Consider the following 15,996-nt stretch of genomic DNA (forward strand, 5'->3'; position numbering starts at 1 on the left):
CTTGCCCTTTTTTCCCCCCCTTCTTCCCCCCCTTGCCCTTTTTTCCCCCCCTTCTTCCCCCCCTTGCCCTTTTTTTCCCCCCCTTCTTCCCCCCCTTGCCCGGTTTTCCCCCCCCTTCTTCCCCCCCTTGCCCTTTTTTCCCCCCCCTTCTTCCCCCCCTTGCCCTTTCCCCCCCCCTTTCTCTTTCTCCCCCTTTTCCCCCCCTTACCATTTTTTTTTCTCCCTCTCTTCCCCCCCCCCCCCCCTTCCCTTTTTCGCCCCTTCCCCGGCTCTAAAGATTGCTCCAAGTGTACACAGAGGGTTGCCAGACTACAACAGTGTTTGCTTTGGCAATGAAATCTTTTAAGCACCTGGACGTTGTGTCCTGCTTTCTGCCAGCAGGTTTGAGGTCAAGTTCCCTGTGCCCTCCACCAGACAGGCTGGGATAAACCTTTTGATCGCCTCCTCGTAGTTTGAACCTTTTTCTTTAAGTCTAGGAGCTCTTTAAAACTGTGGCAAGGGCTTAGGCAGCTGACCTCTGCTCTCTGCTGCTCAGCTATTACAGGGTTTGGTCACTTCATTTGGGCCAGTGGATCCTTAGTCAAACAGGATGCTAGGGAAAAAACCCAACAGCTTTTGGAGTGTTGTATATGAACAGAAGAAATGTTACATACACCTTGCTCAGTTAGGAATTAATGCTATGGCTGGGTGGGATTATGGGAAAAGAAGTTTCTGTGGCCAACCCTGGGTTCTTTATGATCCCAGCAAACAGCTACAGCAGTTCCTTGCTACTGCAGAGCTGCTGACATAGTGAATGGTGAAGCTGAAATCAGCTGTACTGCTGAGTGTTCTTCACTAGCCATAAGATTTCTAAGTGTTGAGTATGGAAGCTAAAAGCAGCCACTAGTGGCAAAATCGGCCTCCCAGGGAGTTTAAGATCAAACATGGTCCCTCCATTGTACCCTTGCCATCAGAAAACATGGAAAATACTTTCCTTTCTGTCCATTAACTTCTTAGTGTCTCACCAGAATTTCAGTGTGGGCTGAAGTGAAACTCTGGCAACCAATCCTCAGGCTTTGTTGACTGTGTAGGTACCACCAATGCCATATTAGACCCCATGATGATAAACTTTTCTTGTCTACCTTAACATCCCAATGGATGCTTACTGGTTTTTCTTCCACAGCACCAAGTTATGCTAAGCCTCACCATGTAAAGTTGTCAATGGTGAGATAATGCCATGGTCAGAAACTCTGCTTTGGCTGATTCTTCTTATGAACTAGTTTCCCATTTCTCATGGTATTTATGGATGGCAGTGGTGAGTTTCCAAACCTTCTTTTCTTGATGGAATGGGTTGAGAGGAGTCCCCTCCAAAGACAGGGAAAGAGTTGGCACACTTCCACTGTAACAGTCCTGCAAATGCCTTCTTTTCTTGATGGAATGGGTTGAGAGGAGTCCCCTCCCAAGACAGGGAAAGAGTTGGCACACTTCCACTGTAACAGTCCTGCAAATGCCTTCTTTTCTTGATGGAATGGGTTGAGAGGAGTCCCCTCCAAAGACAGGGAAAGAATTGGCACACTTCCACTGTAACAGTCCTGCAAATGCCTTTGGGATGGTCGAGCCACCACATGCTGGTGTAGTGGATTGATCAGCTGTGATTCTTTGGGTACAGGTGAATTGCTTTGTTGCAGGTTAATTCAGGCTGTGTTTACTCAAGTTACTCTGATCCCCTTTTCAGGCTGCTCCATGTGTTTTTGGAGAGACAATACCCAAACACCTTCAGAGGATGAACCCTGCTCCTCTCTATTTACAGAAGAGTGTTTTATTTCCTTGCTGTCTGGAAGACTTCACGTTTTCATCATCATCCTTTATGAGTTTTAAATCTTTTTACTTTTTTTTCCCCCTAAGTTGGCAATTTTTAACTGGTTCCTGGTGAGCAGAGCCCTGGTGAGCTTCAAAACCACACACAGTTTCAATGAAGCTGTGTGAACCTGCTTCACAATCTCTGCAAGTTTTCCAAGCTTTTATGCTCTCGTATGGTTTACAGACAAAACCCTACGGGGGTCCCATTTAAAGTCTCCTAGCAGCTAAAAGATAGAGGAAAAAAATGGCTTTTAAAAAACCTGAAGTACCCTCTTATGAGTGCATTAAAAGCAATTTTGTTTGCTTTCCACCTTCAAAATGCTTCGAGCCGCCAAAGACGCGATGATGGAAAATGACTCACGAGTACCGGAGAGAAACAGGCTTTGGAAGTTGGCTCATAGTGAAGGATGATAGCCAGGCAAGTGGGGTTTCTGCATTCAGAAAGAGCTTGTGTCCTCTTTGCAGACTTGTCTTTTTTTTCCTTCACTTTTCCAATAGTCTGTTCAGATGTTCTTCACCTTCATCTTACAGGTTTTCAGCAATTGTGTGAAAATCAGCTCAGACCTTCTGTTTGTTCCTGTGGATGTTATCAGCGTTGGGAGATCAGGGCCTCTGCTGAGAGAGAAGGAGTGCCAAAGCAATGAAGGCTCCTAATTTAACCCACTGGCTTGTGTAAGATTCAAAAAGCAGGAAAATCTTTCTCTCTTTCAGGTAGCTTAATGGCCACAGTCATGTTAGGGTGATGGTCGGACTCTATCCTCTTAGAGGTCTCTTCCAACCCAAACATTTCTGTGAGTCTGAAAATCAGGGTGTGTCAGTTCTCTGAGGGTATGTCCTGTAGGCTTTAGAAGCTTTAATGTTGAGTTGTATTTCTTGGTTTTAAATTCTCTTTGCAGTGTTTGCTGCTGGAGTGTTGCCTTGGTTTATTTCCTCACTGGGAAGTGCTGGGTGCAAAGGTGAGGTGTTAAAATATCCTCCTCGCTGGGGTATTACTGCAGCTCCTCACAGCTGTAAATAAAGGCAGCAGTGTGGAGTAGCCTTTCCAGAATTCAAGGCTATTTGGACCTTGTTCTGGTCTAAGGCTCTTTTGAACATAAACCACTTTCCTTTCTGAATTGTTTTGCTGAGTGTTAGAGAGAGAAGAGGCATTTGGTGGCAACTGGAGATGACCTGACAAACTGAATTTGTAGTGAAGTGTTAGTTTTTGTTTTCTAATGATTTAGACAGATGGAACCTGTAGGACTGTCTCACCAAACTTTGCCTTCTGAAGGCTTCCTTTGCATACTTTATGGTTTCTTCTACAGAGTAAACAGGAGTTGTTCCTTAAGAACAGAGAGACTCTTTCCATGGTATGGTGTAATCTCAGGTATGGAAATCTTAGAATCATAGAATCAACCAGGTTGGAAGAGACCTCCAAGATCATCCAGTCCAACCTAGCACCCAGCCCTATCCAGTCAACCAGACCATGGCACCAAGTGCCTCATCCAGTCTTTTCTTGAAGACCTCCAGGGACTGTGCCTCCACCACCTCCCTGGGCAGCCCATTCCAATGGCAAATCACTCTCTCTGTGAAGGACTTCCTCCTAACATCCAGCCTGGCACAACTTGAGACTGTGTCCCCTTGTTGTAGATTATATAAATATATATGGTGGTGCTATGAAGGCTCTGAGGACACCTTACAGCAGACTTCCACTATTCAAAAGGAGTTGCAGGACATCTGGAAAGGGACTTTTTACAAAGGCATGAGGTAATGGTTTCAATCTGGAAGAAGCTGGATTTGGATTAGGCTTTAGAAAGAAATTCTTCCTCACCAGGGTGGTGGGGAGTTAACCCAGAGAAGTTGTGGAGGCTCCAAGCCTTGAAGTGTTCAAAGCTAGGTTGGATGGGGCCTTGAGCAACCTCTTTTAGTAGCAGTTGTCCTTGCTCATGGCAGAGGGTTTGGAACTAGATGGGTTTTTAAGATCTCTTCCAGCCCAACCCAACCCATTCCATTATTAGCTGAGTATGATTCTACAGTATAATTAAATCCTCTTTTTAATTTGTGTTTTTCAATAGCTGATGGTAATGACAAGTCAAAAAACTCTCCCAGATGTAGTATATTTGGTTTGAAAAACCATGCAGGAAATGGGCTAGCAGCATGAACTTGTAATGGTTTCAGTTTTAAAGGTTTAAATCTCATACATCCAGCAGGCCCTCAGCTTTCTCTCTTGTGAATCACGAGGAAGAAGGAAAAATTTTGATGCACTTAGTTGTTGACAACAGCTGAAAATTGAATAAATAGTGCAAGAATTAAGGAACTAAAAAAATAGAGATAGAAGAAGTAATACAACAGCACATCTAAGCTGTATTGTCCTTGTGGCAAGATGTTTGTGAACAGGTACAATTACCTAAAAGGAGGTTGTAGTGAGACTGGAGCTGTTTTCTCAAATCACTAATGATAGGACAAGAGGAAATGGCCTCAAGTTGTGTCAGGGATGGTTTAGGTTGGATGTTGGGAGGAAGTTCTTTACCTAGTGGGTGATTAGGCACTGGAACAGGCTGCCTAGGGAGGTGGTGGAGTTGCCATGCCTGGAGGTGTTTAGAAGGAGAGTGGATGTGGCACTTTAGGCTATGGTCTAGTGATGAAGGATGCTGGGATGAAGGTTGGACTGGATTATTCTCATGGTCCTTTCCAACCATAGTGATTCACAGTGATTAGAAGTTGTGCTGAGTGATTTGGTTTAGTCAAGGACTTGTCAGTGTGAAACTAATGATTGGACTCGATGAGCTTGAAGGTCTTTTCCAATCTAAGAAATTCTGTGATATGAGCATAAGGTCCTGTGGTAAAGGTTTTGACCCTGTCTTATTTGTGAAAACACAAGCATGAGCTTTAAAGCTGGCTCTGGAAAGATTGCTGGCCACAGGCTAGCAGCTGCTTGTGTAACTGAATGGTAATTTTAGAGGTTGCTTTTTTTTCTGCAATCAAGTGTCTTGGATGATAAGAGAGAATTTTCAAAGCTTCTGCATACCTAGAACAACAGCTGCTGTTTGCTCTTGCAATTTAGCTGCATCAACCACTTAATGCAGGCAAATGATGAGCTTCCCCATGACTCTTTTGCTGCATATCTTTCCCTGGGTTCATACAGTAGGCGTTAGGTAGCTGCTGCATGTTAGGAAGACACTTAAAAGCCTCTTTCATATGCTGCAGGTGAAGGGCCTGGAACACAAACCCTATGAGGAGAGGCTGAGGGAGCTGGGGTTGTTTAACCTGGAGAAGAGGAGGCTCAGGGGTGACCTCCTTGCCTACAACTACCTGAAGGGAGGCTGTAGCCAGGTGGGGGGTGGTCTCTTCTCCCAGGCAACCAGCAACAGAACAAGGGGACACAGTCTCAAGTTGTGCCAGAGGAGGTCTAGGCTGGATGTTAGGAGGAAGTTGTTGGCAGAGAGAGTGATTGGCATTGGAATGGGCTGCCCAGGGAGGTGGTGGAGTCACCATCCCTGAAGGTGTTGAAGAAAAGCCTGGATGAGGCACTTAGTGCCGTGGTCTGGTTGACTGGACAGGGCTGTGTGCTAGGTTGGACTGGCTGAGCTTGGAGGCCTCTTCCAACCTGGTTGATTCTATGATTCTACATATTTCTTGTGTAGTCATTATAGTTTCTCTGCACATTTCTCTTTTGTGTGATCCCCCTCAGAGGAACTACTGTCATAGCTCCAGTCATCTGAGAGGCCTATAGGAACCAGGCTGTTAGGATTTTCAGTACTGCTGTGAACAAGAAAAGATGAGTTTGAATTAAAAAAAACCACCAAACTGAAAACAAACAAACAAAAAAGATAGGAACAAAGAAAGAAAACCCAAACAAAGAAGCATCTCACCCCTAGAAGAGCTGTTTTATGAACTGCTGTAATACAGAATTACTTAAGAGCAATCACTGGCATCAATAGAAATTAAACCAGCCCTGCTGCCACGGTGTAGCACTTGCCCCCTTTGGAAGTAGCCAAATGAGGTGCTTCTGCACCACATCACTAAGGAGGTTATCACAGACCTTCCTTTATGGTGTAGATGTTCTGAGGCACTCTTGTGTAGAAAGGTGAATTATCTTTTGTGCACTTGCAAAAGCACACTTGTGAGTGTAAGGTGAAATAGAAATTCATGTAGTGAAATGAAACTTGCATTTGGAATGTGAAAAATCATTTAAAATAGGACTGCAAAAAAATGAATTGAACTTTGGTGCAGTAGAGAATGAGACAAACAGGTAAAATGTTTAGCTTCTTTAAGGTGAGGAAGTTACAAGGTCTCCTGAACAATGTTCTTGGGAAAAAACCTCAGGTACTTTGACACTTGACTGTGTAGAAAGGGTTTGTGGGGTAAGGAGATCATAGAATAATAGAATGGGTTGCTTTGGAGGAGACCTCCCAGGGCCATCCCAGTGCAAACCCCCTGCAGTCAGCCAGGACATCCTCCACTAGATCAGGTTGCTCACCCCCTGCAGTCAGTTGGGACATCCTCCACTAGATCAGGTTGCCCAGAGCCTTTATAAGCCTGACCTTGACTATCTCCAGGGATGAGGCCTCAACTACCTTCTTGGGCTGCCTGTTGCAGTGTTCCACCACCCTCATGGTAAAGAACTTGTTCCTAACATCCTACCTAAAATCTGCTCTTTTCTTATTTCAAACCATTTCCCCTCATCCTATCACTGCAGGCCTTTGTGAAGAGTCTCTCTGCAGCCTCCTTGTAGGCTCCTTTCAGGTAGGGAGCTATTAGGCTTCCCTGGGGCTTCCTCTTCTCCCAGCTGAACAACCCCAGCTCCTTCAGCCTGTCCTCACAGCAGAGGTGCTCCAACCCCCTGATCATTTTCATGGCCTCTTTTTGGACCTACTCCATCAGCTCTGTGTCCTTCCTGTGTTCAGGGCTCCAGAGCTGGACACAGTACTCCAGATGAGGTCTCACCAGAGCAGAGTGAAGTGGCAAAATCACCTGTCTCTCTCTGCTGGTCACACTGCTTTTGATGCAGCCCAAAATGCCACTGCCCTGCAAGCTCACACCGTTGGCTCATCTCCAGCTTCTCATCCACCTCCCAAGTCCTTTTCCACAGGGCTGCTGTCATCTCATAGCTTTAGCACCACAGGTGAGCAATACACTAATATGATTTCTCTTGATTCTAGCAATATATAGAAAATGACAGACAAGATTGTAGTGTAGCAAGTCATGGACAGAAGTTACTGTTGGCATCTTGCTATGCTTGTGGAAGAGGTAACTACCCCTCAGGCTGCTTGTCACCATCTTTTCACTATTGTGTGCCTTGTCACTTTCTAACTTGTCTGTTAAAATGAGTTAGGTTAGAAAGACTTGTATTTTTTCTGTAAGTTAACTTAGTTGACTTTGAAGGCAACAGATTGTGGAACATTTGTAATAAGAGCCCCTCCAGCAGATAATCTCTAGCAGAAGGGTGATGACAGGCGGCTGGAGGTTGTAACCTCCTCTGAGCTGGAGGAGTTTTTTAAGACACATTAGTTATTCTGAAACTTGTGTGGAAGCAAGCATAGCTGCTGCAGGGGTGGGGGGCTTCAAGGCACCCCTCACCCTGGAAAGCTGCTTCTGGCATTTCCACAGTCAGGAACTACCCATGCTGCTGATCTGATCTCTCTCCTGTAGGCGTGTGACTTGGAGCAGGGTGTCACTGTTTACAGATTCACAGCTTCACAGACTGCAGTGGCTTGGAAGGGACCCCCAAAGGTTATCTTGTCCAGCCCCCCTCCTGTCAGCAGGGACACCTCCAACTAGACCAGGCTGCCTAGGGCCACATTAAGCCTGATCTTGAGTGTCTCCAGAGATGGGGCCTTACCCACATTCCTGGGCAGTCTGTTCCAGTATTTTACCACTCTCACTGTCAAAAACGTCTTTCTGATGTCCAACCTAAATCTCCTCTGCTCCAGTTTCAAACCATTGCCCCCTGTCCAATCACCACAAGGCCTTCTCATCAGTCCTTCCCCAGCCTCCCTGTAAAATGTAGCTATAAGGTCTCCCCAAAGCCTTCCCTTCTCTGGGTCTGGTGCTGGAGTAGAAAACAGGCCAGCTTGGAACAGAGCTGCCAAGTATACAGACTGCTTTGTCATCTTGGCCGCAGACCATCCACAGCTGCCATCTTGTCTGAGCTTCATGAGATGGGGTTGAAATCTAGATGCTCTTGTCCCTTAACTGCAGCAAAAGGGGGAAGAGCTGCAGCAGAGACTTTAGCAGACCACAGTGTCCTGGAGTGCACTGCACTTTCTGAGAACCAGCGTCCTCAGTAAGCCAGTTGGTGTATGCTGAAGTGACAACACGAAGGTTGTGCCAAGGTGGCTTAATTTGGTAATGTGGGAGCTGTATCACAATGCCTTGGGGAACAGTTGGGCTGCTTAGGTTGCACTTTCCATTGGTAAAGCCTACACTGCTTGCTTAGATTCTTCTTGTGCAGAAGACCCTTGTGTCTGTGTCCAGGCATTAAGAGGTGCACCTCTGAAGCACCAATATTTACTGGTCAGAGATTGATCTGCTTTTGACCTAGACAAAATAGATTTTTAGTCACTTTAACATATCAGAATAAATATCCAGGGGAAAAAAAGCCTCTCACCATTTGGCTGGGGCCGTGAAAAAGATGATGTCCTGCTTCTAAAAGAGAGGGAGAAGCAGCCTGGGGTGTGATGAGCTTTTTATGAGCAGCAATTTCCAACAGCTCTGTAGGCAGTGCAGAGTAAGTCATATCACAGAATGTCAGGGGCTGGAAGGGATCTCAAAAGCTCATCCAGTCCAACCTTCCTGCCAGAGCAGGATCACCTGTACCGGATCACACAGGAATGCATCCAGGCAGAGTTTGAATATCTCCAGAAAGATATTCACCACCTAAACCAGCTAAGCCAGCACCAGCCCATGTGCTAAAGCATTTGTCTTCCTAGAGGCATGAGCTGCCTGTTGGCAGAGGGGCAGCCCCACAGTGCTTCCCCCAGGTAATGTGTAGCTCAGGATATGGAGCATCAGAAATACTGATAGAAGCTCACAGAATGGGTTGGAAGGGAATTTTAGTGGGCATCTAGTCCAACCCACTCCTTCAGTGAGCCAGGGACATCTTCAACTAAATCAAGCTGCTCAGTGCTCCATCCAACCTGACCTGAAATGTTTTCAGGTATGGGGCTTCTACCACCTCTCTGGGCAACCTGTGTCAATAGTTTACCACCCTTGTTGTAAAAAGTGTCATCTTTTCATCTAGACTAAACCTCTCCTACTTTAAAACTGCCAGCCCTTGTCCTGTCACAACAGGCCCTGACTGAAAATTCTGTTCTCATCTTTCCTATGGGCTCCTTTAAGTACTGAGAGGCCACAGGAAGGTCTCCCTTCAGCCTTCTGTTTTCCAGGCTGAACAACCCCAACTCTCTCAGCCTGTATTGATAAGAGAGATTCTCCAGATCTGAAAGAGGCAATTTTGGGTTGTTCTTGGCAAGAATTTGCCCTATTTGATTATCCAGAGATAGGATGAGGTCCCTTATCTCTGTTAGTGTGGTAGGCCTAAGATCCAGCTGATCACACTAGTATGTGATTCCTGAAATGGATCTTCTTGTTGGAAGATGAAGATCCATTCTTATCCAGTTCCAAAGTGCAAGAAGTCATGTTGGGAAAAGCTGATGAACAGCCATGCCTGTGAAGTCAGGTGTGCCTGACACACTGAGAAACGAAGGCAAACCCAATCTTTGAGATGAAATACAGCTGCAAGTGGTTGAAGCACAAAGGCAGTTCTAGGAGCTAGGAGAGTATGAACTGGAGGAGAGAGAAAAGTCGATTCACCTGTTCTGGCAAAGGCAGTATTGATGTGTACCACTACATCCAAGTAAGAAAAGTAGAAGGACCTGTGGTGGAGATAATGTTTCACTTGGTCTTGCCTTCTGACTGCCTAGTGATTAGGGCATGGGCCTGATGTTGTAACTGCCTATTCCCAAAGCTCTGCCTCTAATCACTGAGCAGTGATCATCACAAGTGCTTCAGGCTTCTTAGTGGGACTTCCAGAACATGCTCCTGTTTAATTCAGCATCCTTGCATCCGGATCAGGGCTGCTACTTCAGCATCAAGCTGCTGTGGATTGTCAGCCTTGATAAACTGAAACTCTCACAGCGCTGGAGGGTCACAAGCTTTGTCTTGTAACTCACCCTGCTGATGCTTGTTTCAGAAATGACTCAAGTACTTGTGTCAGTTTAAGAGTAAACCTTCAGCTGCTGAAACAGTCTTCTGCCTGGGATGCATCTGAAGGACAGGGGTTTTCTTTCATGCAGCTATTCTACTCGATCATCTCTTACTTTGTTCAGCAGGCTGGAAAGAAGAGTGACATGGCAGAAAGTCACTACCATAAAAACTGTATTGAGCAGGGTAGCATCTATTACAGCAGGGAAGTCTGGTGCATCACCACGATGTTTTTTTCTGTATTGTCTGAGCACAATGTTTTCTTCTGAAAAAGAGGAAGGAAAATAACCTATAATGATCCTGCTCTGTCTGAAATTTGCCTTGCTGTGACTTACAAATGTAACCAATTCTGATCAAACCACCACTGCTGAACAAAAAGCTCCAGGCAGGCTCTGCAAAACCTCAAGAAGAGCACGAAGCAGAAAATATCAACGGCGCCCATTAAAATGAACAGGTGCTCCTGAAGGTGCAGCTGAATGTTCCTGCCTAAAAGACATCTTTAATCCCTTTGAGATGGAATTTTGCAAGGCAACCGGCAGCCAACTGATTGTAAAAGGCTTATTATGAGGCTGAGACATTGTTGGGTCTGGCTACTCGTTGAATGGCAGCTCGATGTCAGCCTAGCCCCGTGCTGCTTTTGCTTTCCCTCTCATTCTCAGGGAACAGCTAAGTGACACACATTCTTCCTCCTCTTGATGAGGTACATTGTAAACATCTAGACTCCCAGATTCACCTTCCCCTGATCTGTCTCAGCGGTGGGGATGCAAAGTTTCTTTCATGCAATTAATGGGACAATTATATCAGAATGATGAGATCATGCCTTTTGCTGAAAAGAATGGAGATCTTTCATGAACAAAGGGAGCTTTATTTCAGTCTTTGCAAATGAAGCACCATTTAGTTCAGTGGGAGTGGGTGACTGCTACAGTTTGGGTAGGCACGGCTCGAAGGTGAACTCGCTCAGCGGGGCGGTAGGTAGAGGGTTGGGGTGGCTGGCTCAGAATAAAACAAGCAATGTTTATTGCCTGGTAGAGTAGCATGCAGGCAGTTCTCATAGTGCCTAAGGAAACCTAAGGCTGTTGAAAGTAATTTCATTTGCCAAGCCCATCTTGTCCTTTTCCAGCATATCAAGACTTTGCATGTAGGTAGATACCTTCTCCTCGGAAACAAGTGACAGGACAAGAGGAAATGGCCTCAGATTGCACCAGGGGAGGTTTGCATTGGATATTAGAACCTTCTTCACTGAAAGGGCTCTCAACTGCTGGAAGAGGCTCGCTGGGAAGGTGACTGAATCCCCATCCCTGAGGTATTTAAAAGACAGAGATGTGGTGCTGAGGGACATGGTTTAGCCCTAGACTTGGTAGAGTTAGATAATGATGGACTCAAGTTGTGCAGGGGGAAGTATAGGCTGGATGTTAGGAGAAAGTTCTTCAAAGAGAGAGTGATTGGCATTGGAATGGGCTGCCCAGGGAGGTGGTGGAGACACTGTCTCTGGAGGTGTTCAAGAAAAGCCTGGCTGAGGCACTTAGTGCCATGGTCTAGTTGATTGGCCAGGGCTGTGTGCTAGGTTGGACTGGATGATCTTGGAGGTCTCTTCCAACCTGGTTGATTCTATGACTATGATTCTATGACTCCATCTTAAATTGAGTCCTAAGGTAAAATTGTCCTAAACCATGTCTATGATTCTATATTGTGCACGTAAATCAAACTGTGCTAGTGGACTTCTCTGTTCTCTGTGGCAACCACAGAGACTCAAACTGATCCTGAGTTAGGAGCCATATCTGAGCAGAAACATGGGAAACGTTTCCACTCTGTGTTCTTTAGCTCTGTATGTTTGTATGAGAGAAACCCCAAAGAAATTGCTCAGAGAAATAGATGAGTCTGAGATATTTTTACAACTCTTTCTTGAGGCTGCAGAACATATTTTCCCTTTGAAAAAGTCACTTGCTGAATGCTAATTTTAGTTGTGACTTTTGACACTGTTCTAAATGACATCTGGATTTCATAGAAAATCATATGTCTGGTACGAAGCTGAGACTGCCCACTGACAAATAAGCTCCTATGCTCATGTAATTCTCTTTAAGGACAGGCAAATCACAGCTATGCTGCCACCAAAGTGGTTCTAGTTTTATTTCTGGGGGCAGAAATTATTCCAGTGTTCTTGGAGGCTTCTTTAAGCCTCGTCGCCTCACCTGTGCCTGGATTGTTGGAATTAACTACCCAGTAGTGTCTGTATCAGTTAGTAAGAGGACTCGTGGAGGATGGGGAAGTCTCCTTAATATTGCCACAACCTTCACTCTATCAGAGAGCAGTTTGTGGAAGCAGAAATGCCCTGGAAGGTGAGAGGGTCACTCAGAGCCTCTTCCAGCAGCAGCTGTGCAGCCTCTGGCTGGCTGCCCCATGCAACTGCTCCAACATTCCAAGCGCTGGGGTTCCCTGCCAAGATTTCCACGCTGCTGTTGGGCTGTGGTGCCAGGAGCAGGGTTGAACAGAACAATATCTTCTTTGCTCTGCTGCCTTGCCCCCAGCAGAAGGGCAGATATGTGGAGGGAGGAAGGGCTTGGGGATCACGTTGTGTTTGTTTCCCTGACTCTGAGCGCTCTGTCTGGCCTTGCTGTGTGTGGTGTTACTCAAGTTTTGAGGCTGATCAGCTCTCATGCTTCCAGGATAACAAACGGAGTGCAGCAGAAAATCAATAGGTAGCACTGTAAAAAACAAAACAAAACAAAGATTAAACAAAAGTAAACCTTAAGAAGATGCTTGTAATGCCTGTGAGCAGGCATAGTTCTAATATCTAGACTACGTGTTAGAAAGAAATTCTTTACAGTAAGGGTGGTGAGGCTGAGACACTGGAACAGGTTGCCTGGGGAGGTTGGGGATGCCCTCTCCCAGGAGGTGTTCAAGGCCAGGTTGGATGAGGCCTTGAGCCACCCTAGTGGAGGGTGGTCCTGACATTGCAGGGGGGTTGGAACTAGGTGATCTTCGAGGCCCCCTCCAATCCAAACCATTCTATGAATCTGTTAATTAGTGATCAGGAATGGCCTTTATTGTCTCAGAGTTGTCTAGTTTGGAAGGGGTCCAGTTAGTGCTAAAAAGCTGTCAATGGCAAGGCTACAAACAAGCCATAAGCAGGTGTTTGCTAGTCTGTGTATGCACAGTGGTGAAAACTCCCCACTTTGAGGAAGAAAGAGATTGTTTCACACATTTGTCATCCTGCCAGAAAGACATAGCTTGGAGAAGTGAAATTTTCTGGAAACAATGTGATTTAGATTGGCATAAGAGATAGGTGTGGCTGTATTTCATCAAGAAGCTGCCAGACTGGCTGCCATAATGTAAGTGCACATGTATGGAGAGTGTGTGTGTGGATATGTACACAGGAATAACCTGCTTGGTCTCCTAGCTCTTTATTCAAAGTAAATTACCCCAAGTCAACTGTTTTGCATTAACTTTGCATGCAAATTCTTATTCTCAGGTCAACATCAGCTCATCCAAAGCTGTTTATTTCCTTGCATAACCACCAACTTCTTTGAGAGACCTTGCTGGGGCAGGGTATGCATTTTACAGGCAAGAGCTGCAGATGAACTGGCTTGTAGTGAATTTGACATCCTTGCTGAACTTGTGATGGTGTTCCTATGAATTCCTGCTGTTAGACTGTGGTATAGTGCATAGGATACTGAACAAGAGCAAGATGTTAATCTGCACAAGTGAGGCAATGCTTTCTACCAAGGGGAACTTCTTTCCATATGCATTCCATATGATTCACCCTTTGGACAGTCTCCATGCTGCAGAGGGGGAACGACTGTGGAGATGATAACATGGAGTAATAGAAAATGAACCAAAAGAGAGGCTAAAGCCATGATGTAAACTGGCTCATGTTTCTGCAAGTGATGATATCCATGGAATCATTAGGGACTGGAAGGGACCTCTGGAAATCATCTGGTCCAACTTCCCCACCAAAGCAGGATCACCTAGGGCAGGTCACATGGGAATGCAGCCAGGTAGGGCTGCAGAGAAGATGACTTCACAGCCTATCTGGGCAGCCTGTTCCAGTGCTCTGTCAACCTCACACCAAAGAAGTTTCTCCTCATTTTGATATGGAACTTCCTGTGTTCCAGTTGATCCTCATTGTTCCGTGTCCTGTTACTGGGCACCGCTGAAAAGAGCCTGTCCCCTTCATCTTGACAGCCAACCCTCAGGCATTTACATTAGTAAGATCCCCTCTCAGCCTTCTCCCCTCAAAGTTCAACAGCCTCAGCTTGCTTCATAGGAGAGATGTTCAAGTCCCTTGTACCAGAAGAATTTCCCAAGATGCATTAATAGGCAACTGGAGCTTTTCAATGTTAGGATTAGAATCCAGCTTTCACTTAACATTAACAAACACCCCAAATTTTATGCATGGCCTCATTGCCTGTTGTGTAAATAGTTTTGTAGCCCAGGACAACTATTGCCATGTTTACTTGTGAAGGCCTGGAGTATACGGTGCATAATGCATTGTGTTTCTGCTCAGCTGCACAAGACTGTCCTTGATCAGAGAACCTTCTCACCCCTTGCATTTGAGAGAGAAATACAGGTTTATTTTTCCTTACATCTCATTACTTTAAACTTCTGAATCAGGGTATTGCTTTCAAACATGGCAGGGCACATCTTAGTAACTTCAGCAGTCACTAGAGAGAGGTGAATGACCTGTTAGGATGGTATGTAGAATCACAGAGCTGTGGGGATTGGAAGAGACCTCTGGAGATCATTGTGGTGTTTGGGTGTTACCTGCCCCCCCATCACACTTTGGAATTCACCCAGACTAGACTCAGCTGGCTCTGGAAATTTGATTGAAGCTTATATTGACAGCTTAGCACAAGATACAAGCAGACAGTTACAGTATATATACAGTTATAGACAGAAATAGACAAGGTAAAAGGTAATACAGAAACACAACAGTCCTCCTAGAAACCTGAGTCCCCAGGAGGGGCTCCCAACTGCCCTTCCACCTTCTCCCACTCCCCTGCCTTACCCTGGATGTTGCCTTGTGCCCCAAGGAGGAATGGAGGTCGGCCAGGGGAGTTAGGTAGCAAAGTGGATTAATCAGAGAGATGGAGGCTGAGGTTAGAGAGATACAGACCACAGCCCCGACAAAGAGCGACTCCCTTATCTGTGTTTGGATTCTTGCTCTTATATACCTCTCAGCAAGCCTGTGAGTGAAGTAGGCATCACCATTCTTTCTCTTTCACAGCCTGTGATCTAATCCTTCTCACCAAAACATTCTAGCTATCTTCAAACTAGCACAGTCATCTAGTCCAACACCCCTGCTAAAGCAGAGTCACCCAGAGAAGATGGCACAAGATCACATCCAGCTTGGAGTCTCTCCAGAGAAGGAGATTCCACAACCTCTCTGGACAGCCTGGTCCAGGGCTCTGTCACTCTCACAGGAAAGTTTTCCCTCATGTTCAGATGGAACTTACCATGTTCTAGATTGTGCCTACTGCCCCTTCTCCTATCCCTGGGTAACACTGAAAGAAGTTTGATCCCATCCTCTTTTCCCCTGTCCTTTATATATTAGCCAGCATTGAGAAGATCCCCCTCAGCCTTCTCCATGCTGAACAGCCCCTGGTTTCTCAGCCTTTCCTGCTCAGAGAGGTACTCCACTTCCCTCAGCATCTTCACAGCCTCCACTGCACTGTCTGCAGCAGTCCCCTGTCTCTTGAACTCTGGAGCTCAGAACTGGATACAATACTCCAGATGTGCCCTCAGTGGGGAATAGTAGAGAGGGAAGAGAGCCTCCCTCAACTTGCTGCCCTGGCTGCTGAATGAGGGTGTAGAGCCTTGGAATTAAAATTTTGAGGTGTAGCAACACTTTTTTTCCCAAATGTTGAATATATTTTTCCAGTAGTGTCTCTTTTAAAATGCTTCAGCTGTCAGTGAAGAGTGCTGAAAATGCCAGCCAAAGGAATAGTCACTGTGTTAAAGGGAAAAGATGTAAAA

At 45.7% G+C, this 15,996-nt stretch overlaps 1 long non-coding RNA gene across 1 annotated transcript; it reads left to right on the forward strand.

The window, feature by feature from the left end:
• Nucleotides 1-1,448: 1,448 nt before the first annotated feature.
• LOC135179035 (uncharacterized) lies at nt 1,449-2,739 on the forward strand. Its single transcript, XR_010303876.1, has 2 exons — nt 1,449-2,257; nt 2,371-2,739. It is a non-coding gene; the product is annotated as an uncharacterized LOC135179035 (long non-coding RNA).
• The last annotated feature ends 13,257 nt before the right edge of the window (nt 2,740-15,996 follow it).

This window comes from Pogoniulus pusillus, chromosome 10 (assembly GCF_015220805.1).
Source record: "Pogoniulus pusillus isolate bPogPus1 chromosome 10, bPogPus1.pri, whole genome shotgun sequence".
Lineage (NCBI taxonomy): Eukaryota > Metazoa > Chordata > Aves > Piciformes > Lybiidae > Pogoniulus > Pogoniulus pusillus.